The sequence below is a fragment of the Malaclemys terrapin genome, chromosome 4, assembly GCF_027887155.1.
Source record: "Malaclemys terrapin pileata isolate rMalTer1 chromosome 4, rMalTer1.hap1, whole genome shotgun sequence".
Classification (NCBI taxonomy): Eukaryota; Metazoa; Chordata; order Testudines; family Emydidae; genus Malaclemys; species Malaclemys terrapin.
Window position 1 is genome coordinate 35,307,817 of NC_071508.1, and position 22,432 is coordinate 35,330,248.

General features: G+C 45.0%; 1 pseudogene; it reads right to left on the reverse strand.

The window, feature by feature from the left end:
• LOC128836099 (NACHT, LRR and PYD domains-containing protein 3-like) overlaps positions 1-11,641 on the reverse strand; it is an 82,673-nt pseudogene extending 71,032 nt beyond the window's left edge.
• Positions 11,642-22,432: the final 10,791 nt, after the last annotated feature.

The window sequence follows — 22,432 nt, forward strand, 5'->3', positions numbered from 1 at the left end:
GCTCCTCTACCACAACCTCCAAGTGCATTTCCTGCACCGAGACTGGTGCCGCTGGTGCTGTCAACTGTTGCTGTGAGGCAGCAGCAGATGAGTGGTGCAAAGGGGGCATCAGCATCTGCATCACAGGCATGCCCCATGCACTGCAATAGGGCCACTGTGCGGGCCACTGGCCATGTTGCCAAGGTGGCACTGTAGAGGTCGACGCAACCTTTGGTGCCCAATCACGCCGGTGATGCCTCAGCGAGGGGCTAACCTCCCTTTCCATGTGGGAGAAATCCCCTTCCGGTGACCATGGTGGGGACGTCAATGCCAGCATTTGCCGGCTGACCATCGCCGCTGGAGACCAGCTCCTTGAATAGGAGGACTGGGGTTGGGGGGACCAGTACTATGATGGAGATCATTCCCATCTGTGCCAAGAAGATGACTGGCAGGAGGGTGAATGGTGCCGGTAATACGGTGACCGTGCCTCCTACTAGGTGACCCATGTCAAGAAGGCAGAGACTGCGAACGCGGTGCCGGTGATCTACAGCGAGCCCCAGAGGATCTGGGCTGTGAAGCCAGAGATCTGCAACATGGAGTCAGAGAGCACTGCCTTGGCTAAGGGGATTGGTGACGCTCAACTGCTCTGTGGGGTGTCTTGGCGGCTGGCTTGCCCTCATAGAGAGCCTTTGTCGCGTCCTATGGCACATGCAGTGCCGGCAGCACTGGTAGAGGTCTCTGCTCTCTAGGCTCCAGGAGAGCCTGGGAAGGCATTGGTCCAGCCACAAATCTGGGTCCCCTACTGCTCCCGGGAGTCAGTGGCAGATCCTTTGGAGGGATTAGGGGCCCCGACTGGGGTGGCACGTCCATGTGGCTCTGGTGTGGATGGGTGGCCCAAACTGGGACTTTTGCCTGAAACCCCATGGCCTTTCTTGCCCAGCGCCAGGGAGCCGTGTTTTTTGGTCTTCTAGGGTACCGGCGATGGAGAGCGGTGCCAGACAGAGCCCAGTGCCAGGGCTGTGCTACAAACCCAGGCCAAGGTACTAGGGGTAGAGTCTGGCCGGAAAGGCTCAGAAGCTGGGCAGAGGACAGCCTCCATGAGGAGAGCCTGCAAACAGATGTCACACTCTTTCTGGGTCCTGGGCCAAAAGTTTTTACAAATAAAGCACTTGTCCTTCACATGTGATTCCCTCAAAGCACTTCAGGCAACTGTCATGGGAGTCACTAACAGCCCTAGGCCTGTTGCAATCTGAGCAGGGCTTAACCCCCAGAGAGCATGGGGCATACCCTGCTTTGGGCGAAGTCCCTGATGGGAGTCTAACTTCTAAACATACTTAACAACTACTTAACACTAACTACTATAAACAAACTATTTACAAGGTTCTAAGGCTCGAAGTAAGAAGAGACAAAACTGCTAGTTCTTGCTAGGCCAGGAAAGTTGCTAAGACTAACCATCACAGGTGGTAAGAAGGAACTGAGAGGGCATAGGGTCGGCGGCGCCTGATATACTGACACATGAGCATGGCACAATAGGGTGCCACAGCCGTCCCTACGGACACTGCTAAGGCAAAAATCTCTGATGACTGTGCACATGAGCGCGCACATACCTAGAAAAGAATCAACATGAGCAAGCACTGGAAGAAGAACTAATTGTTGTTATAAGGAAGTTATATTTACTTTCTAAAGATAAAATCTCAATAAACTATCTTTCCCTACCTTTGTGGTTTTCTTGCACTGACTTCAGATGAACAAAAAGACAGAAAAAGTGACTGCATTCTTCGACAGTTCTTCAAACAGAAGGGAAGAACTGTAAACTGCATTTTTGAAAAACAAGTCCGCTCCAGGTGAATGAGTGGGAAACAATCCATTGCACGTGTCACAATTTCTTTTTCTTGAATCTCAAACAAAAAGTGGAACAATTCAAACTTCAACTTATTTTCGTTCCGGTCTTTAGAGGACAGAGATGCCAATGCTATGCCTACTTCTTCAACCCAGTTCAGTACTTTGGGCTTTGTTTCAAGTGAAGTTTTATAGCCTAAGCATTTCTCAATCTCCTTCATTCTATCTACGTTTAAGAGACCAAACAGGAAAGGAGACCGGGGAGATGGGTCGGAAACGAGAGGGAGTGTGGGCTATATTGGCAGAGAGAAAGGAGAGTCAGGACAAAACTGGGAGGAAAGATCAAACCAGTATCTTAGATGCCTATATACAAATGCGAGAAGTATGGGGAATAAGCAGGAAGAACTGGAAGTGCTAATAAGTAAATACAACTATGACATTGTTGGCATCACTGAAACTTGGTGGGATAATACACATGATTGGAATGTTGGTGTGGATGGGTACAGCTTGCTCAGGAAGGATAGACAGGGGAAAAAGGGAGGAGGTGTTGCCTTATATATTAAAAATGTACACACTTGGATTGAGGTAGAGATGGACATAGGAGACGGAAGTGTTGAGAGTCTCTGGGTTAGGCTAAAAGGGGCAAAAAACAAGGGAGATGTCATGCTAGGAGTCTACTACAGGCCACCTAACCAGGTGGAAGAGGTGGATGAGGCTTTTTTCAAGCAACTAACAAAATCATCCAAAGCCCAAGATTTGGTGGTGATGGGGGACTTCAACTATCCGGATATATGTTGGGAAAATAACACAGCGGGGCACAGACTATCCAACAAATTCTTGGACTGCATTGGAGACAACTTTTTATTTCAGAAGGTTGAAAAAGCTACTGAGGGGAAGCTGTTCTAGACTTGATTTTAACAAATAGGGAGGAACTCGTTGAGAATGTGAAAGTAGAAGGCAGCCTGGGTGAAAGTGATCATGAAATCATAGAGTTTGCAATTCTAAGGAAGGGTAGAAGGGAGAACAGCAAAATAGAGACAATTGATTTCAGGAAGGCAGATTTTGGGAAGCTCAGAGAGCTGATAGGTAAAGTCCCATGGGAATCAAGACTGAGGGGAAAAACAACTGAGGAGAGTTGGCAGTTTTTCAAAGGGACACTATTAAGGGCCCAAAAGCAAGCTATTCCGTTGGTTAGGAAAGATAGAAAATGTGGCAAAAGACCACCTTGGCTTAACCACAAGATCTTGCACGATCTAAAAAATAAAAAGGAGTCATATAAAAAATGGAAACTAGGACAGATTACAAAGGATGAATATAGGCAAACAACACAGGAATGCAGGGGCAAGATTAGAAAGGCAAAGGCACAAAATGAGCTCAAACTAGCTACGGGAATAAAAGGAAACAAGAAGACTTTTTATCAATACATTAGAAGCAAGAGGAAGACCAAAGACAGGGTAGGCCCACTACTTAGTGAAGAGGGAGAAACAGTAACAGGAAACTTGGAAATGGCAGAGATGCTTAATGACTTCTTTGTTTCGGTCTTCACCGAGAAGTCTGAAGGAATGCCTAACATAGTGAATACTAATGGGAAGGGGGTAGGTTTAGCGGATAAAATAAAAAAAGAACAAGTTAAAAATCACTTAGAAAAGTTAGATGCCTGCAAGTCACCCGGGCCTGATGAAATGCATCCTAGAATACTCAAGGAGCTAATAGAGGAGGTATCTGAGCCTCTAGCTATTATCTTTGGAAAGTCATGGGAGACGGGAGATATTTCAGAAGACTGGAAAAGGGCAAATATAGTGCCCATCTATAAAAAGGGAAATAAAAACAACCCAGGAAACTACAGACCAGTTAGTTTAACTTCTGTCCCAGGGAAGATAATGGAGCAAGTAATTAAGGAAATCATCTGCAAACATTTGGAAGGTGGAAAGGTGATAGGGAACAGCCAGCATGGATTTGTGAAGAACAAATCATGTCAAACCAATCTGATAGCTTTCTTTGATAGGATAATGAGCCTTGTGGATAAGGGTGAAGCGGTGGATGTGGTATACCTAGACTTTAGTAAGGCATTTGATACGGTCTTGCATGAGATTCTTATCAATAAACTAGGCAAATACAATTTAGATGGGGCTACTATAAGGTGGGTGCATAACTGGCTGGATAACTGTACTCAGAGAGTTGTTATTAATGGTTCCCAATCCTGCTGGAAAGGCGTAACGAGTGGGGTACCGCAGGGGTCTGTTTTGGGACTGGCTCTGTTCAATATCTTCATCAACGACTTAGATATTGGCATAGAAAGTACGCTTATTAAGTTTGCGGATGATACCAAACTGGGAGGGATTGCAACTACTTTGGAGGACAGGGTCATAATTCAAAATGATCTGGACAAATTGGAGAAATGGTCTGAGTTAAACAGGATGAAGTTTAACAAAGACAAATGCAAAGTGCTCCACTTAGGAAGGAAAAATCAATTTCACACATACAGAATGGGAAAAGACTGTCTAGGAAGGAGTACGGCAGAAAGGGATCTAGGGGTTATAGTGGACCACAAGCTAAATATGAGTCAACAGTGTGATGCTGTTGCAAAAAAAGCAAACATGATTCTGGGATGTATTAACAGGTATGTTGTGAGCAAGACACAAGAAGTCATTCTTCCGCTCTACTCTGCTCTGGTTAGGCCTCAGCTGGAGTATTGTGTCCAGTTCTGGGCGCCGCATTTTAAAAAAGATGTGGAGAAATTGGAAAGGGTCCAAAGAAGAGCAACAAGAATGATTAAAGGTCTTGAGAACATGACCTATGAAGGAAGGCTGAAAGAATTGGGTTTGTTTAGTTTGGAAAAGAGAAGACTGAGAGGGGACATGATAGCAGTTTTCAGGTATCTAAAAGGGTGTCATAAGGAGGAGGGAGAAAACTTGTTCACCTTAGCCTCTAAGGATAGAACCAGAAACAATGGGTTTAAACTGCAGCAAGGGAGGTCTAGGTTGGACATTAGGAAAAAGTTCCTAACTGTCAGGGTGGTTAAACACTGGAACAAATTGCCTAGGGAGGTTGTGGAATCTCCGTCTCTGGAGATATTTAAGAGTAGGTTAGATAAATGTCTATCAGGGATGGTCTAGATAGTATTTGGTCCTGCCATGCAGGCAGGGGACTGGACTCGATGACCTCTCGAGGTCCCTTCCAGTCCTATAATCTATGAATCTATGAAACGCACTGTTAACATTAAATAATCATTTTTAGGTTCTTCTTAACTTTGTAATAGTTTAGACACATCTTTTGTAACTATCACTGACTCTTCCACTGTTTCTTCCTCTTCCTCCAGTACATAAAACGAAGCTGCAAAAAAATCTTGAAAACTTAGGTGAATGAAGCTGTAGGCATGTTCATTTTTCAAAAAGATATTGACTGTGCTCTTGTTGAGAAAGAGGGATTGAATATTGGATACATCTAAACCATGCTTCTTGAGATCATCTTCTTCAAACCGTATCATCTTTCGCCAGACTCCTTCTCTGGCTAAGGAGCACAACTTTCTGAGATTAGTTTGTCTGGAATGCTTTGACATGCAGCTATGATCCCTTAATAAACTGGACAGAAAGAGTATATACACTGCAGTGGTTGTTTTTGAAGTTTGTGTGAGATCTTCACCTTTTTCCATCTGTTGTTTGATCACAGTGCAGATAACCAACATACAATTGGAACAAAACACATTGTAAAGAGAATTTCATTCTCTGTTACAAATCCAAAAGCTTGTGCTGCTTGTTTTTTATCTTCAAAGAACTTGTGGAAATACTCCTCCCTGTCTTCCTCAGAAAATCCCAAGATTTCTGCATAACACGGAAACTTTAGACAGTTTTGGAGTTTTTCCAGAGCAGTCAGTCTTGTTGTGATCAGTAAGAATGATTTTGGAAGAACTTTTTTCCTAAATAAACTGCCCAATATGATTTCCACTGGCTGCTTCTCACGGGGATCAATTAGTGCATAGATTAGTGATTTGTTCATCAAATGAAAATTTCAGTTCATCAAAACCATCAGTTATAAAAAGGAGTTTTTCTGGATCCATCAAAATATCTTTAATTGGCGCATTTCTGTCAGGGCAATTGTTTAAAATCAAATCAGCAACGCTTATCTGCTTGGTAGACAGGTTCATTTCTCGGCAGCTTATGTAGAAAACATAATCAAATCTGCCAGGGCAGATTTTTTCAGATGCCCAGTCCAACATGATCTTTCTTACTGTCATTGTTTTCCCAATCCCAGCAGCTCCCTGAAGCACAAGCGCAGACCAACACCATGAACCATTATCAATGTCAAACAAACTTTCTATCTTAGTTGGAGTAGCTGTCTTAGCCAGGATCTCTGCATGTCTCTTTCCTGTTGCCATTATTTCATGTTGTTTGGCCTCCCAATGGCGATGTTCCTTTATAATAAGCAGCTGTGTGTATCTTCTGTTTAGACTCACACTCACCCAGACGAGCATTCCTGTCTTCTATAAATTGGTGTTCTGCCTGTATATTCTCACTGTATGTCATCCTGTAATCTAATTCAGTGACATGAAGCATGAGAAACATTGAGTATACAATACAAAAAACATTCAACAAAAGGAAAGGCATTACAATGAAGCCATTTAGTTGGACATGAAATCCTGAAACACTAGGTCATAGGATGTCAGTAATGGCCGTGTGACTACAGCACAGACCACTCCTAGGGGATGAATGATCAGCTGGGTCTCATGCCATGAAGTCACTCCCTCACTCACACAATTCCACTGCTGCTCAATCCTCACTGATTATACAACATACAAACTGGATAACACATACCATTTGCTGCTGTCCCAAATGATTTTGGATTAGGGCCCAGGGCTGAAAAAGAAATCATATGTTCAGATATTAAGTCACACAGTCAGCAAATGTATATCCAGAGTGTTAATGGACTTTAAAAAGAATCAAAAGCGTGAGAACAATGAAACACTCAAAAAAGAAAACAAATTATTAACATAGAGGACAATGGTGCATGGGGTGAACTGTGATGTCCTGCTCAAAGGAACCAAACCTATGAGCCACTGTGTACCTCTCTGCCTTAGAAAGAGTGAGAGCGTTTCTACTAAGCTGTGTCAGATCCCTGTGTGTCTGTGTGCCTTGCCAGCGCACTCTTCAAGACACTGCCAGTTTCAACCTTGCCTTGCAGATAACTCCAGCTCCCGAGTTCCCCAGAGATGTCTCCCAGCAGCATCCAGTACTTCTCACTGGACACTCACGGAAATTGTTAAGCTTTATTGCTGCCTCCCAAGAGGCAGAGCACACACCAGCCTGTTAGGTTAGCCAAAGACTCTCACTTTATTTTATTCCACAGCACTGAGATGGTTTGGTAATAAAACAAGATAAGCTTATTAACAAAGAACGGAGATTTAAGTGATGCTAGCAAGATATCCACTAGGTGATCCCTCTTAACCATGCCATGTGTAATTTCAAGAGAGATCCCTAAAACCAGACAGAGAGGCAGTGAGAATTATATTACAATTGTCTCTAAAATAGGAGCATGGCCATGTATGGAAAGAAAAAAAAAATACTGTCAGCAGGAAAAATCTCTCAGACAATTGAATGTCTAAGGATATTCACTTGCTCCTCACGTGACCCTTTGGATTCGACTCTGTAACTTGCATTGTTTTTATCTCAGAGTGATATGGGCAGCACCAAAGGGACTCAGAAGACAGATCATCTAGAGATCTGTGACATCATAGTTTCCTGGCTGGAGGTTTAGCTATTCTAACTGTTTTAGCTTTGGTGGCCTCACTGCACAACAGAATCTAATACACACTAATGAGGGAACACACATTTCAAATAACTCATTTCTGCAAATTAGCAACTAAGGCCCCTCTCCTCCAAATAGAGCAGTGGTCTCCAACCTTTTTACATCCAAGATCACTTTTTGAATTTAAGGGCAACTCAGGATCTACCCTACCCCTTCCACGAAACCCCGCCCTGCTCACTCCATCCCCCCCTCTCTCTGTCACTTGCTCTTCCCCACCTTCAATCACTTTCACTGGGCTGGGGCATGGGGTTGGGGTGCAGGAGGGGGTGCTGGCTCTGGGAGAGGGGGATCAGGGCTGGGGCAGGGGTGGAGGAGGGGGTATGGAGTTCTGGATCTGGAAGGGGGTTCAGGGCTGGGGCTTGGGGTGCAGAAGGGAGTTCGGATGAAGGGGGTATGGCTGTGGGTGGGGGGGGTTGGGGTGCGGCCTCCTGCCAGGCGGCACTTACCGCAGACAGCTCCCGGCTGGTGGCTTTCGGCCTGCCCCGGCCCCACGCTGCTTCCAGAAGGGGCCAACGTGCCCCTGTGGCCCCTGGGGGTGGGGCATGTGGCTCTGCGCACTGCCTCTCTCTGCTGGCACTGCCCCCTCAGCTCCCATTGGCAGGAGCGCTGCCAGCTTTTCTGCCAACCTAGGCGGTGGAAGGTCCCACCCCGAAATGCCGCCCCCCACAGAGGCAGTGGAAGATCCCGCTGCCGAAATACCACTGCGGTCGCCGCCCCCCAAATTGTAGTGCCCTACAATGGGTTACGCTGGCCCTGCCCATTGGCCACAGTTCCCCGTTCCCAGCCAATAGGAGCTGCGGGGGTGATGCTTGCAGGCAGGAGCAGCAGGCCGAGATCCCTGCTCCCCACCACGGGGCCGCGGGGACCGCTTATGGGAGCAGCATGGGGACGGGGCAGTCAGGGAACAAGCCTGCCTTAGCGGCAGCCACGCTCCACAACCGGAGATCACGATCAACTGGGAGAGTCCCCAGGATCGACCAGTCGATTGCAATCAACCGGTTGGTGACCACTAAAATAGAGCCCCACATGAATTACACTATGCACGTGAGCCAACAGAAGTCAATGAGACAACTTGTGTGTAATGTTCAGCATGTGTAAATCTGTGCAGGATTGGGATGGAAGTGAACAAACATATTAACAACAAAACCACCACTATGAATGCCTCACAAAATGTACTTTGTTCATTTTAACAACTGTAGGGTTATTATATTAATTCATATGTGATGTTGCACCCCATAATGCTTTATGGAAATATGCTTATGAATGTAAATATAACATAACTGGAAAATGTTTTATGCTACATATGCCATGTAACATATCTCTGCAAAGGTTACGCTCTACTGAATATAGTCATCCTATTTGTATGCATGTATCATTTTTGTATTCGAAATTGATACATGCATACAAATATTGGCTGTGTACTTGTTTGATTTTAAGTAGCCTTAGTAAGGCATTTGGGCAGCTTCTTTAGAAAGGAATGTGCAAGTTAAGTGCCCAATCAAGAAACACTTAATGGACAATGAATCTTGGAAAGCTCCAATCCACACAAAAAGTCTACTTGAGGACGTTTAAGGTAGCATCTGAACAATGGCTGCTACCTGTAAGTTCTGAGTCATGCATGGACATGTGACTTGCCCATGTGACTCCAAAACTCCATCTTGTAGCTGGGATTCTACACAGGGGGAGGGAGGGGTATCCACCCACAAGAGAAAGTCTATTTAAACCCCTGGGAGACCCCTCCATTTTGTCTTCAGCTGGCTCAAGAGATAGCCTCTCACCCCCAAGGATACCTGAAAGAAACTGGAACAAAGGACAGTAACCACGGGGGTGTGAGTGATTGCTGGACCAGACTAGAAGGAGGCTAGTCTGTAAAAGAAGCTTACTGGAACATCTCTGATGGTGAGGTTTCATCTGTAATCACTTTCTTACTGTATTAGGCAAAGGCTTGCGTGTTTTATTTTATTTTGTTTGGTAATTCACTTTGTTCTGTCTGTTATTACTTGGAACCACTTAAATCCTACTTTTTGTATTTAATAAAACCACTTTTTACTTATTAATTGACCCAGTATGTATTAATACCTGGGGGAGGAGGGGAGGCAAACAGCTGTGCATATCTCTCTATCAGTGTTATAGAAAGCGAACAATTTATGAGTTTACCCCGTACAAGCTTTATACAGAGTAAAACGGATTTGGACCCCATTGGGAGCTAGGGCATCTGGGTGTTGGAGACTGGAACACTTCTTAAGCTGTTTTCAGTTTAGCCTGCAGCTTTTCTGGGACGTGGTTCAGACCTGGGTCTGGGTTTGTAGCAGGCAAGCGTGCCTGGCTCAAACCAGGCAGGGCACTAAAGTCCCAAGCTGCCAGGGGAAACAGGCTCAGGGGTAGTCTCAGCACATCAGTTGGTAGTTCCCAAGGGCTTTTCTGTGATCCAATCCGTCACATCATAATTAGAGCTGATTGAATAATATAATTAAATTTATTAAATTTTCACTCTTCATCAAGTGGTAAATACATTTTTTTCATCATTTGACCAGCTTTATGAATGATCCAATAATATTTACCAACTATATTTATTTGTCTTTCCTACAAATTGGCAAATAATTTATTTGCAAATCACTTTTCTAATATTTGCATAATCCAGCTCTATTTACAATGTACAAGTGTTACTCCTGAGGGAATTCTGCACCAAAAAATTACAAATTTTGTTCCCCCCAATTAAAAATTCTGCAAAATTCTGCATATTTTATTTGTCAAAATAATGCAGTATAATCACTCCAGTTTCAATTATTTTGGTAATTTATTTCAAAATACCTGCCAACAAATATGTTAACAATACAGACAATAGGAGTGGAGAGTTAAAGAAACCCCTACAACAACCCAGTTCCAGTTGGGGGATGTTGGAGGAGGCTGTGCGGGGCCCCCAGAGTCCAGACACCTGCACTCCCATCCCCCCAGAGCCCAGCTGTGGAGCACCCTCTAGCCCAGACACCAGCACCCCTCTCCCAGCCCCAGCCCAGACACCAGCACCCCCAGAGCTTTTACTCCCCCCAAACTTCTTTACTGTCCTGCCGGGGGACATGGGGTGGTGCAGCCCTCTTCCTCTCACTTTGCCAGAGCTGGCTGGGTCTCCCAGGCCCTCTTCCATCCCCAGGAGAATGAGGATTAAACAGCGTGCAGCCTCCACCCGGCCAGGTGGATGCTCTGCTCACTGCATGCTGGGCTCTGCAGAATCCAGCAGCCCCTAGTGGTGGCCAGAAATTCTGTGGGGGAAACAGAATTGTGCAAAATTCCACATTCCGCAGTGGCGCAGAATTCTCCCAGAAGTAAAGTGTACTGTAGAATATTTAAAAAAATAATGAAGTCTTATCAGATGTTATGACCAGGCTGTTACATTAAAAGTACAGAAGTTCTGGGACATTTCAGACTTGTGCTCTATAGGTTTTGTTACTTCTATCTGAATATTTGTAGTTGCCTGAATTTGTCTTTTTAATAATAATATATCTTGTAGAAGAAGTTCCTGCCTGAATCTTTCTTTAGAAATCTTAGAAAAGATGTATGTTTATTTAGCTATTTTTTGTGACAATGAAGTGTATGCATCTTGGTTTTTAGTCTTATTGTCTTGGAATTTCAAATTGGTGCTAAAAGCCCGTTCCTACTGCTGCTTCTTTTACTACACATAACCTGGGGATATTCAAGGGGAAAAGATTTAAAGGAGTTACAGGAATTATATGTATTTACCTTTTCTTTTTTCTTCTTTAAGTTTAACCGCAGAGTCTCTCAGATTGGTCTGGGTGAATACTTCTATAGCTACATCTAACACAGTGTCTTCACCATAGAATTTCACCAGGAGATTCTTCGTATCTATTCTGTCGGCATTCTCCAGTGGACCTTCGGGGATGTTACCTCCTCCATCAAAGTCAATAAAAGATAATTTGTCTTTAAATCTTTTAAAATTTTCCTGAGAGAGTTCATCCAGTGCACGTAAGAGAAGGTCGTTAATTTTGCTGCTTGTAATTGCCATCATCTGGAACCAGGAGGAAATTAAAATATAACAGTAGGACTGAGGATTAGAGTCCATTTACTAAGAATCAGCATACAATCACAATTTTTCCTTGTAGAGAAAAGGAGAGCTAGAATAGCTCTTAAGACTCCTGGGTTCCCTTCCCAGTTCTGACAATGACTTGCTATGTGACCATGTCTACTGACTTCTCTGGGGCTTGTTTATTTATCAGTAAAATGAGCATAGCAGTAGTTTCTGTGCCTATATCACAGGTGTTTTTAAACTCAATTAACATTTGTAAAGTGCTTTGAGATCCTCAAATAAAAGGTAAATATACAATATTATTATGTAATGTGACAGACCCAGACCAGTGGGGTACAGGAGTCTGGTAGAGGGCAAATATACTGGTCACTGGATGAGTAGTTTTCTGTTCCCTGAATGGCCAGAGCAGGGGCTGCAGAAGTGTAATCAGGAACCCACTAGAACCAGTTAAGACAAGCAGAATAATTAAGACACCTGGAGCCAATTAAGAAACTGCTAGAATCAATTAGGACAGGCTAGCTAATCAGGGTACCTGAGTTTAAAAAGGACCTTATTTCAGTTTGTGGCATGCATGTGAGGAGCTGGGAGCAAGAGGCACAAGGAGCTGAGAGTGACAAGACATATTGCTGGAGGACTGAGGAGTACCAACACTATCAAACACCAGGAGAAAGGTCCTGTGGTGAGGGTAAAGAAGGTGTTGGGAGGAGGCCATGGGGAAGTAGCCCAGGGAGTTGTAGCTGTCATGCAGCTGTACCAGGAGGCACTCTAGACAGCTGCAGTCCACAGGGCCCTGGGCTGGAACCCGGAGTAGAGAGTGGGCCTGGGTTCCCCCCAAACCTCCAACTCCTGATCAGACACAAGAGGAATTGACCTGGACTGTGGCTTCTACCAGAGGGGAAGGTCTCTGGGCTGTTACCTGACCCACATGGTGAATCTGTGAGGTGAGCAAATCCGCCAATAAGCGCAGGACCCACCAAGGTAGAGGAGGAACTTTGTCACAGTAACCAGTTTAAGATAAGAAATACAGAAATTTTACCACCCAATTACTTTGGGTTTCATACAGCATGTGCTTTCAGGAGAGAATATTAAACTGAATTTCTCACTTAAAGGAGAAGTTGTTTATTATTATGATGTGCACTTGAGTCTATTGCAACAAAGGGTCAATTGCATCTGTAGTGTAGCACATGACTTAATTTGAAACATGGTGTGCCTATGATGTTCATATTTGACAATCAAAGGGGGGACAAATTTTGATCAATTTTGTATAAGGGGTTAACAGCTACTTAGTGCCTGAGAACTTTCTACTGGCTGAACTCTGGAAACATAAGATTGTAGTAGCGATAGTATAATTAAAAGTGAAGGGTGCCAGGATGAAGACTCTCCATCCAGCTCACAGAGCTGCAGCAGAATGCAGGGGTTAGGGTAAGGGCTATAAACCAGCTTCCCACGCAGAAACAGAATTCTCCCCAGGCCACTCACCATCACTAGAGTAGTTAGCCACCTGCTACAGAAGTGTGTATGGGAATATTTGTTCAGATGAGAGATCTGTGCAAATCAGGATGACAGCAGAAATTGACATATTCTGGGATGTACTGAAATTAATGTTTCTCCAGTTGGGATTATATATCTTCCTCATATCTGTGCTTAAGTGGACTGAGAATGCACGTGGGAGGTGGTGGTAGGGATCAGACGCAAACCCCTATTAAAAATGATAATTTTTTTAGTAATTTTGATGAACTCAGTTCTCAGAGCACCCAAGTTTCTCAGGGTGGCACCATTCATCATAAATATTATACTACTATTGTCTTCTCAGCAGAACTTGTACTGGGGGCGGCACCTCCAGGCAAAGGGGCAGCAGGGACATGCGGTCGCCGCTTCCCACAGCTCCCATTGGCTGGGAACCAGAGAATCACGGCCCCTGGGAGCTGTGGGGGGACAGGGAGGGGGACGTTCCTGTGGAGGGTCAACGTCAGCAGAATGTCTTGCAGCCCGCAATCAGATTACTCTGATGGGCCACACATTGCCCATCACTGATCTTGGCCCTATTGACTAAACAAACTTGTTTTGTAATGATGTCCTGCTTTTACGTGCCTGTGATGACCTGAAAGTTAAATATAATCAGTACCTTTTGATAATGGTAAAGATTAAGGTTGTATAAAATTAATAGTTCGCCCTCTGACTCCTGAAGTTTCAGGCTGCAAACTGAAGTTCACATAACACAAAGGTCAAGGCTGAGGCCCTATTCCAACAAGGCTGTAAATTCCAAGAGACAAATTTACTAAAATGTAATGAGTTAAGCTAAAAATGCACCCATATATAAATAGCAAGCATACTTACTGTTAGCCAGGAAGATGTTATACACAAGACATAATCAGCACAATGTACTTCCTCTCCTTCAATCGTCTCAGTGTTCAGAGTATGCAATACTGTCACTGAAAAGCCACATCAGCACTATAACAAAAGCAAATTCCTTCAATAAAACAACTAGACTGCATTTCATTGGAGAATAGGATCTGTGGAGCGTACCTAATGGAAGCCTCAAAAATTAGGAAAGGGACTGTTTACAGTTAAATAGGGAAATATTTTTCATAGTAAAGGGTTGAAAAAATACATTAATTTGGTGTTTTTCAACCAACTTTTCTTACGAGCTATAGGCCATTAGCTAAATCTCCCATGCCTCCATATGCCTCTCTCTGATTGAAGTCTGAAGGCACCGGTGAGAGAATTACTGCATATTCAATCAGCATTAATGCTTGAGTTGCCTATGTCAATACCCACCAGTAGCTGAAGAAGCATGCTGCATAGAGCAGCCCTTCCCTAAGAGGCTTGTTAGTCCAGATGCAAGCAATAGTAGCCGTGAAGCCACCATAACTTGTGCCAGGGGCTGAAACTTAGCCATCTTAGGGATTGGGGGAGTGCAAAATTGGCATACAGTTACAGTCCTTGGGTCCCATGCTGAGCAGAGCTTGATCAGACTTGAGGACCAGAGCCACTGTAATAATTTATGGAAACCCTCGGCACCAAAAAAATAGAGAGAAACCAGAAACAGCAAAAAAAATTCCGTAAATGCTGTTAATTGAGGCACTCAAATGCCTCCACCGATTTATAAGAATAGGTTAAAAGAGCTAACTATGTATAATATAACATGATCACTATGAAGTACAGTATCTGAAGGCTATAAACATCAAAGACAGGATTTGTTTAAGGCGGTTTATGTAAAGGAGTAACTGGCTGAAAGGAAAATTTAGGATGAACATCAGGAAAAAAAAAATCTCCTAAACATGAGAACTATTGCTACTATTATTTGTACTGCAGTAATGCATACTTGTCAAGTTTTTTGTGGGCATCACAGCAAAGGGGAGTTTTTAGAAGGCATACAAAGGAAGAAAAAGAGGTAGCTAGGCTGGAGGATTACAGGGCGCTCTATAAGGGGCAGCCTGGGAGACAGCATGAAGGTCATTATTTGAAAAGCCAATAACTGGGCAATTCAAGCTGGCACCACAGGTCAATCAGAGGCAGGAGTCAACATCACAATACTCCTCCCTTTCTGCTCATCTGCAAAAGACAAAACAAGAACAAACCATGGGCTCCTGTTCTCTTTACTGACCGAGGCAAAACTACCATTGCCATGGAGCTCCACATTACACAAGGGGAGGGATAGCTCAGTGGTTTGAGTATTGGCCTGCTAAACCCAGGGTTATGAGTTCAATCCTTGAGGGGGGCCATTTAAGAAACTGGGGCAAAAATCTGTCTGGGATTGGTCCTGCTTTGAGCAGGAGGTTGGACTAGATGACCTTCTGAGGTCCCTTCCAACCCTGATATTCTATGAACTCACACAGCTGACTGCTAATTTGGTCTGTTTTAAATTGTATCAATTTGCAGGGGAAGTTTGGGAGTTCTGATGAATGCTATAGAAACAGAGATTACAGAAAATTATGCCCCCAGATAACATAACCCCTGACTTTACCTGTGTGCGTCTCTTTCTGTCGATGCCAAAGATTCTAGCTTTCTTATCATCTGATTAACTGTAAATATGATCTCACTGAATTTATGCATTGAAGACTCACCTTGAAGCCTGCAGAGAGCTTGTTTAGGTTGAATTTGTATCATTTCCCCCAGGGTAAATGGAGGAGAATGGTTTCTGAAATCTTTTGAGAACTGTCAAGGCTCCTTCCCCACTCTGAACTTTAGATGTGGGGGCCTGCATGAAAACTTCTAAGCTTAATTACCAGCTCATACCGGGACAGTGAACAGGAATGCGGGGGGAGGAGGGTTACAACTGCTAATGGCAAATACCACCGAATGCAAAACCACAATACAGAATAAAGCCATACAACTACATACATCACCTTCTTATACATACACACCACAAACATCTCCTGTTCTTACCCAAAGCTGATCATCTGGGAGATGTGCAGGTCATAGTGGATGGCTTTGCTGCAATGGGATCCCTAACTGTGGTGGGGCGATAGACGGAATGCATATCCCTATCTTGGCACCGGACCACCTTGCCAACCAGTACGTAAACTGCAAGGGGTACTTCTCATTGGTGTTGCAAGCACTGGTGGATCACAAAGGACATTTCACCGACATCAACGTGGGATGGCCGGGAAAGGTGCATGACGCTCGCATCTTTAGGAACTCTGGGCTGTTTGAACAGCTGCAAGAAGGGACTTACTTCCCAGACAAGAAAATTACTGTTGGGGATGTTGAAATGCCAATAGTTATCCTTGGGGACCCAGCCTACCCCTTGCTCCCATGCCTCATGAAGCCATACACAGGCAGCCTGGACAGTAGTAAGGAGCAGTTCAACTATAGGCTGAGCAAGTGCAGAATGGTGGTAGAATGTGCCTTTGGATGTTTAAAAGCTCGCTGGCGCTGTTTGCTGACTAGGTTAGACCTCAGCGCAAACAATATTCCCATTGATATTGCTGCTTGCGGTGTGCTCCATAATATCTGTGAGAGTAAGGGGAGTCATGTGAGTTACCCCACCAAGTGTCTGTTATTGAAATCACATCATAGTTTCTTGACTGTGCCAGGATTTCCAATTCTTCCTCCTTGTTTCCCAGGCTTCTTGTGTTTGTGTACAGGCACCTAAGATAACTAGCTGATTGCCCTACTTTCTCAGTGTAACCCTTCTGCCCCTCTGAGTTGGCAGCAACAAGGGCCAGGTTCAGTATCTAGGGGTTCCGTTTCAATAACGCAATGCAAAACCGGCTCGAGCCCCCACCCACTGACCTGGGACAATTACATACCATCCCCCTGGGTGCCTCTAAGAGGCAATACTTCCCCTCTCGCAAGCACAGAGTCTAAGTGTAGCGGAAAATGTTTATTAACATGAGGTAAACAACATCAGCATTAAATTGGGAAAACACCACAAACAGGATTCATAGCACAAACCATGAGCAAAAGATCCACCTCCAAAGTTCCAAAAGTCCAACACCCCAAAAGTCTCTCCAGTCCAGCAACCCAAAAATCACCCCAAAGTCTCTGTCCCTGGTCAGTACAACCCCAGAGTTCAAAAGTTTATCTGCAGAATCTTACCCCCCTCCCCAGCCTGGGTGGAAATGGGGGGGGGGGAAAAGGGGGCACACAGGGTATTAAGGCACACAGGGTATACGTGATCCGAGGCCAACTGCCCCACCTCTCCATGGAGTTCTGCTGTAGCCTTCACCATGAGCCGCTCCGCTCTGCTCCACTCCACTCCAACTGCCCCACAAACAGCTCTGCTTCGCTTGCTGTCCCATGGGCCACACCAACTGTCCCGCAAACTGCTCAGCTTGCTGCTTAGCAATAAATCTTCAGGCTCCCCCAATAGTTAACACAGCACTCAGTGATCTCAACTCATAGTGATTTCAGCTTGCAGTAGGGGAGCCCCAGTGCTAGTGCACTATTGGCTCGACATGAATTCAGCATTGCCATCTGTAATTAGACTCTTAATAGAATCAAAATTAGCTCTGCTATTCAACAGTGGAGAGGGAGAAAGAGATACAATTGGTGTTTTAGGCCCTCAAAAGGCACCCATGCCATTAGGTACAAATACCTGTCCCCGCCTCTCTCAAGACACTGGGTTTTGTAACCCATGCCCCTTGTCTAGCGAGTGCTACTTAGTTAATGGTGAGTCCCTCTGTCATACAACAGTTCCACTGGCCTTGATTCACACAATCAGGGTAACAACACTTTATTCTTCCTGCCCCAATAACAGAGAAACTGGGGATCCCACACCAGCCAAAGTAACCACTTTCAGTTGCTGTTGTCCCCGGCTAGGCGGGTGGGTGTGCCTATGCAACCAAGATCATCCCCTGAAATTCTTTTCCACCCTTACCATAATTCACCACCAGATGTCAGAGTAGAGCTCATCCTGACTCTGCTTACATCAGTATGAATCAGGAGGCCTCCTCTGTTGCATCCTCCTCCTTGTGTTTCCTCCCAGTGTCCCACTTCCCCACTTACCTCAGGGCTTAGATCTCCATTCCCCAGAAAACCTAGTTTAAAGACCTCCTCACTAGGTTAGCAAGCCTGCCTGCGAAGATGCTCTTCCCTGTCTTCATTTGGTGGATCCCATCTCGTCCTAGCAATCCTTCTTCCTGGAACAACATCCCATGGTTGAAGCATCCAAAGCCCTCTCTCCAACACCACCTGTGCAACCATGCAGTGTTCCTTTGTTATCCTTTGGAAATCAGAAAATCTTCTCAGACAATGGAAGTAGTTAGGGTTTCGGACCAGTATCCTGGATATGAGGCTCAATTTAGAACTTGAGCTAATGAACAAATGGAAGACATAAAAGAGAACATAGGGATAACTGTATGGAACTGGAGAAAAAGTGATAAGGTTTCCAGAGCTCTGCCCAGAAGTCAAAGTATGCAAATTATTTGCTGCAAATTATTCACTTGGCTCTGCTATCACATTAGTCTGTGGCAGAAAACAAGGCAAGGTGATGCACTTTATACTAGTTTAAAGTGCTTTACTCTGATTTAGACTCTCTTCCTTACAGATGCATAGAGCATGGATCAATGTTCATGTCACACTCTTCATCAGTACCCAGCCTGAGCTGGGGAAGCTAATGATCCAACCAGCATTCCAACCAAATTTCATGAGGAATCCAGGTCACATGCCACCTGAGGCATGTTGCACATATGCTAAGAAGAAGACTGATGCATACAGGAGTCTACATTAGTGTAATTTAAATTCCAAGGAGCTGGGAGAAGGAGGAAGAAGTTGCAAGATAAAGTAGTTCATATCCTGTTTTAACCTGCGCCTTCTTTTGACTGCACATTATGTAGTTTCACAATCTTAGTCTCTCTTACATCTCAATATCTGTGTTTACATAGGTTTAAAGGAATCTAAAGTATCTAATTCTGCCTTGTTTCACAGGTGCAACATCCACTGAAATCTAACTTTCAGACCCTTTCTCCTCCCCTCTCAATTTGGCCCAGCAAGTGTTAAATTAGCTGATATTCTATGATTCTGTGATTTGGTCCTATGAGTTTTCTATCTTCAATTAAAAAAAAAAAAGCAGAAATAATCATTTTCCTGCAAATGTTTTCATTAATGGAAGGCCTATTAAAATGATTTTAGATGAGCAGTTAGAGTGATTATCTATGCAAAACTAGTTAACAAAATAGATCCAATGTTTGGCTTTTGGAGGGTAATATCTCAATACATGTGTTAGATTCCCCAGGATGATGATGATTTATTTGCATTACAGCAGTGTAAAAATAACTAAGTGTGTCAGGCCTCAAATACTATGAAGTTAACCATGATCTAAAAGCTAGTTAGCTACATGATATTTTGCCTCTGCTTTGCATCTCCTTTAGGTTTAAGTAAGGTTGCCAGGTATCCATTTTTTGACCAGAACAGAGACACTGGCAGCTCTGTGGTTGAAAAGGGACACTGGCAGCTCTGGTCAGGACTGCTGACCGGGCGTTAAAAGTCTGGTTGGTGGCGCAGTGGGGCTGAGGTAGGCTCCTTGCCTGCCCTGGCTCTGTGCAGCTCCCCAGAAGTGGCCGGCATGTCCAGCCGCTAGGCACAGGGACAATCAGGGAAGCTCCACGGGCTGCCCCAGCCCCCACCACCGGCTCCGCAGCTCCCATTCATTGGGAACCGCAGTCAATGGGAGCTGCAAAGGCAGCACCTGCAGGTATTGTACAGAGCCCTCTTGCCCCTCAGCTTAGGGGCTTGGACATGCTGGACATGCCAGCGATTTCTGGGAGCAGCATGGAGCCAGGACAGGCAGGGAGCCTGCCTTAGCCTCGCTGTGCCACTGACTGGGAGCTGCCTGAGGTAAGCGCCACCTGGCCAGAGCCTGAACCCCCACCTGCACCCCAATACCCTGCCCCAGGTCAGAACCCCCTCCCAGAGCCTGCACCCCACACCCTCTCCTGCACCCCAACCCCCTGCCCCAGCCCAGTGGGAGAGAGCAAGCGACACAGAGAAGGGGCTGGAGTGAATGAGGGGTGGGGCCTCAGGGAAGGGGCGGGACAAGGTGTTTGGTTTTGTGCAATTAGAAAGTTGGCAACCCTAGGTTTAAGCAGGGGTAGATGACCCTTGCAGAGCTGGCTCTGCAGAGCCACATGATTTCGCCCAGCAGGATCTGGCTGAAGGAGCTGCTAATGTACCGTCCATGCAAGAAAACCCTTCTGGGCTTCGTGACCCCCTCCCACCCATGTATGAATTTGGGCACCTATGACCTTTATTTGGCAGCCTTCTCTGAAGGCACAGTTGTGAGAAACTACCACTCAGCACCTCCTGAGGAAAACGGGGTCCCTGGAAGAGGCAGAAGGTACAATCATGCAATCATAATTCAGTAGGTATCTAAGAAGAGGACCGACTGAGGGGTCTACTTGTGGGGAAGGCCAGGGGCTTAAAGTTGTGAGATCATTCAGCCCAGCTTTAGGAACAAGAGCTGATGTGCACAGATCTACCACCAGCCAAACCCACTCTGATTTCATGTGGGTTCTAGGCCAACCTTTCCCTCAGCCCAAGCTGTTTAGGTCTAATGAACTCAAGTGCCCTTGAAATGTTGGATGGTATCTGAGTGCAGGCCAGGTACTGCTGCTGCGTTACAGACAAGTGCTTAAGGCTTTGTCCAAGGAGGTTTTTATTTCAATATTTGCTAATTAACAAAGGTAAATGTTAGAAAACTTCATGAACAAAGAACAGTTAGAGTTGAAAAAGAAGCCAAAACAAAAGATTAAAAGGGCAGATAGATTGCTGCCAAGAGAAAAATCCAGTTCTGGTAATTAAGAACCACTTATGGTCAGTAAAAAATATGGAACAAGCCATATTTAATTATTGGTTTTATTACTGTGATTTTGCAATTAACCAGCCAGACTCTGCTTTTAGATACATCAGTGCAGCCTCAGCGTGGGTTGAATTGTGATCCTGTTTACTCTGGTTTTACACCACTTACTTCAACAAAGTTAGCTCAGATTTACATTAGTGCTAGAGTCAGCAGGATCACAACCTCGGGACACATTTTGTAAGACAGGCAGAACAGGGATCCTTCCTGCAGACCTGAAAAGGTACGTGTAATAAGCAGCCAGACCTTCTGGGGGTGTCTAGTCCTGTTGACTTCACTGGGGCTACACCTATTTACACCAGTGGCAGATCTGGTTCAGGGTCTTGCCAAGGCATCCTTATAACCTGGTGATCCACAGCTGCCAGAACAGCTCTCTGTGGCTGTGGGCAGCCAGGCATAATTTAGAGCAGCCGTGAGGGAGTTCTAAATTGCACTGAGGGACCAGTCCAGTGCTGGGAGCAGGCCAGTATTATGAAGGTCTAAGAGGAAGCACAAAGCTGCCTTAACATCCCCCATCGCTCAAGAGTTGCATGCAGCACAGCTCTGGCATGGCCAGGCCCTGGACTAAAGAGTGAAAAAAAAAGCTTTTAAATGGAAAAAGAACCAGTCTGTTGCTTTGGATGGTAGAGATTGAGGGATTACTGTGGCCTGCTCTACACTAGAAAATTAGGTCTGTTTAATTACATCGGTCATGGGGTGTGAAAAATCCACACACTGAGTGGTGGTGTTAAATCGACCTAAATCCCTGTGTAGACAGTGCTGGATTGATGGAAGAATTCTTCTGTCAATTTAGCTATTGCTTCTTGAGGAGATGGATTACCTACGTTGATGCGAGAACCCCTCCTGTCGGTGTACGTAGCATCTACACTGAGCCACTACAGCAGCACAGCTGTGCCACGATAGTGTTTTAAGTGTAGACAAGCCCTCAGAGATAATCTAACTCAGCCATTACTGCTGGGTTTGGGAGCCCAGGGAGAATAAGGAGGGGGCTGTCTGCTGTAATGTTTGGCCTTCTAGAAGACAGAACATTACAAATAGCCTGGGCCAGGGTCTACGGTCTCCACACAGAACTGTGCTTGGCCATGGTGTAGGCTTCATGTACCCTCTCCCCAATTTCCATGGTGGGGCCTAATCTGTCCCATAGCATTTAACACAGTAACAATAACATTGGGGATAAATATCGTGCAGCTTATTAAAACTGGCTAAGCTTCTCCTTCCGTATGTAACTTTCCCTTTCCACGGGCCAAGAGATTTCTCCTTCTCACCTGTTGTGGCCTTTCAGTTCAGCTTTTTCCTTATGTTACCCCAAACGATTGTTTGGGTCACACAAAGCACCAGCTCCTAGAACAACAAATAAAGGAACAACTCCCCAAGCAGCCTGCCAAACCAAATCCTAGTACCTCTTGCCAAGAGAGCACACTGCATTTCTGGAGCTTTTTTCCCACCCCCAGATATCTATTTGCCTCCGG